At 41.7% G+C, this 3,399-nt stretch overlaps 1 pseudogene; it reads left to right on the top strand.

Moving 5' to 3' along the window:
• Positions 1–817: 817 nt before the first annotated feature.
• LOC113073973 (forkhead box protein I2-like) lies at positions 818–2,293 on the top strand (annotated as a pseudogene).
• Positions 2,294–3,399: the final 1,106 nt, after the last annotated feature.

Genomic DNA, 3,399 nt, shown 5'->3' with positions numbered 1-3,399 from the left:
AGAGTCAAATGTCCAGTTACACAAATACTTATTTTCTCTAGCAGCTGTTTTATATTTGTTTTCAGTAGGTTAATCGAATTAACTGTCCGAAATAAGTATAAGTTATAGCTGCTGGATGATAAAACAATAAAACCACAGCGTAAGAAGGCAGGTTATAGGCTATATCAGGGCCAAGTCGTTTTTAAATTAATGCAATGTTTTGCGTTTTTATAAAATAATGTCTATGCTTTAACATAGCGTTTGACATTTTTCGTTGTGTAACTGTTTTACTTATATTCTGCTAACAACCTGTTGTTCCAATGGCAGATTCACCGTAAACATCTCATCCATTAAATGTGATAACCCCGGACATTAAGAGTGAAAAAGTTCAGTAGGTTTTATTTTATTCATTTATAAATTTTTGTCAAGATTTAAGGTTTGTCTACACATGCCCGAGACATTAAAGTTTGAACACCAGCCGCTTATCTATAAGCTATTATTTTTATTTTAGTTTAGAAATATTTTGATAAAAACACTACCCCCCCCCCCTTCTTTTTGTGTGTGTGTGTGGGGGGGGGGGGGGGGTGTTCAGCTTGAACCTCAAATGCTTATCACGATGAATTGATCTCGACGCCAGATTGATGCATATTGGATGGAGTTACCTGTGGAGAAGTGTGACAGTGGGGAGGGGTTGCCAAGCAGCAGTTCATTCACTGCATGCTCCCCGGACAGGTTAAATACCCCCTCCCCTGACGCGCACTTCGGGCACTCTCGAGGACCAGCACACTCAGCGGGGCTGGATCGGTTGAAACTCATGTTTCTAGAGGGAGAACGGATTATGAACGCGTTCGGGCAGCAGCCGTCGAGCCAGCAGACCCAGTCCTCTCCAGCACCACAACGCGCAGGACATCCTGGACATGACCGTGTACTGCGACACCAGCTTCAGCATGTACCAACAGAACCTCCATCACCACCACCATCACGCGCAGAGGCCACCTGCGCATCCTTCCAGCTACGGCCTGGGCGAATACACCTCAGCCACAGCCAACCCTTACCTGTGTGATGAACAGCCCGGGCATCACCTCACCCCCCTACCTCTTCAGGCGCCGAACGGAGGCTCTTACATTCAGTCAGGATTTGGGTCGAACCAGCGGCAGTTTCCTTCCTCCTCCCACGGGCTTCGGAAGCGCAGATCTCAGCTGGCTATCCATTTCAAGTCAGCAAGAACTTTTCAAGATGGTCAGACCGCCTTATTCCTATTCAGCGCTGATTGCGATGGCTATTCAGAACACGCAGGATAAGAAACTGACGCTCAGTCAGATTTATCAGTATGTGGCGGGACAACTTTCCTTTTTATAGAAAAGCAAAGCCGGGATGGCAGAACTCAATTAGACACAATCTTCCTTGAACGATTGCTTCAAGAAAGTCGCGCGGGATGAGGATGACCCTGGTAAGTTTTGAATGTTCTTTATTCACGGATCAAAAAATCCGACTTCGTTACGCGTGCATGATTATTACGCATTAGATTTCAGTGGTATGCTAACACATCCCCCCGTTTTTTTTTTCTTTAAAGGGAAAGGAAATTATTGGACTTTGGACCCCAACTGCGAGAAAATGTTCGATAACGGCAACTTCAGAAGGAAGAGGAAGAGAAGAGCTGACGCCAGTAACCTGTCTGTAAAATCCGAGGACGCGCTCAAATTGGCGGACACGGCTAGTCTGATGAGCGCGTCCCCGCAAAGCCTCCAAAACTCTCCGACCACTAGCGACCCCAAATCGTCCCCTTCACCATCCGCAGAGCACAGCCCGTGTTTTAACAACTTTATCGGTAACATGAATTCAATAATGCCTGGAAACAGCAACGGTATCAGAAGCAGAGACGTCAGTTCTGGACACCTGGGAGATTTACGCACAGCATGTCAGGACATGAAATTGCCCCTCCATCATCAGAACCAAGCCATCTCAACAGCAACAGACTAAACTACTTCTCAGCATCCCATAATAACAGTGGCTTGATCAACTCGCTCTCCAACCATTTCAGTGTCAATAATCTCATATACAGCCGGGAGGGAACGGAAGTTTAGAGTTTGTGAACCTCTAATGTGCTCTGTGAGTACATGGACAATCTGTTCTCACATTAGACTTTATTTCTATACACGTTCACCTCATTCGCACAGTCCATTTTCATTCAGACTGCCTGGTGTTTTGGGATGCATCAGCAAGTGGGTTTGCAAAGTGCATCATTTACATTTATTATATTATTGTTGCACCAAACTGTGATACTTAACAAGTCCACACATGTCTATTTCCTATAGGCCACCATAGAACAAATGTAGATATATTTTATTTAAATGAAATGTTTTTGATTTTTTTTTTAAATAAACATGCACATATCTGAATTGTCTGTAGCATCAGCTTCTGTTTATTTGCTGTTTATATGCGTTATGTTTTCCCATTATGTGCACAACAAACACAAACACCTAGTGCATCTCAGTGTTCCCACGCAATCAGCGGGTGGCCTCATGCACAAGACTGTAACAGCAATTAAGACATGTTTGTATGTTTATGTTTGTTTACAGTAGCACGCAATTATATATTGTTTGTTTGTGGATGACTGCAATCAAACAGGCAGTTTACTGACAACTTTTAATTAGCTTTTGCTCTAAAGTACAGTTTAGTTTTAAGCAGAAATACAGAAAGATCGGATTACACTTGAAATTTGAGTGAAAATGGGTTGATGTGTTCAAAAAAGGCTTTTTGAAACCCTACATTTCAAGGTAATTTAACCAGCGCACATCTTTTTCCCATAACCGCTCAACTCCAGCAAACATACCGAGTTGACAATTATTTATCAAAAAGAATTTAAGGTTTAATCGAGCATTTGAATTAATCTGTGCCCCCCGCTGTGTCCTTTCCTAATTGCTTTCTGCAAAAAGCCAGACACATTTAACTCTTTAATGTCCTCATTATCCCAGGGAAGATTTTCAGCCTGTTTATTTACTGTACAAGCTCTGGTGCTGAATGGTAAAGACTCATTTGGGTGATGATGTAAATAGCTTTATATGATTCACTGGTTTATCTAGAGAATCAACTTCCCTTTCTACCATTAACTCACATCCAGGTTGAGTTGCATCAAAACAGCAGGTGAGACTGAGACATTTTACGCTTGTCGCTTTGCATACAGCTGATTTCGATAAGTCATCACAGCTTCATATCTGGAGAGTTCAAAAGTTTGTGAGCTTTTATCTTAAACTGCTTATTTAATGGTGTATCAAAATCCCAGCTAACATAAATATGTTTACAGTAAGTTATGAAAACATTATTTTTGAAATGTTCAGAGAACATTTAATATATATAAAAAAAAAACATGGGAAAGTTGCTTTTTAGTCTGAAACTTGTATCTTTCATGTTTGAAAACAG

The sequence above is a fragment of the Carassius auratus genome, unplaced genomic scaffold (assembly GCF_003368295.1).
Source record: "Carassius auratus strain Wakin unplaced genomic scaffold, ASM336829v1 scaf_tig00013375, whole genome shotgun sequence".
Lineage (NCBI taxonomy): Eukaryota > Metazoa > Chordata > Actinopteri > Cypriniformes > Cyprinidae > Carassius > Carassius auratus.
This window is presented reverse-complemented; position numbering and strand designations above follow the sequence as displayed.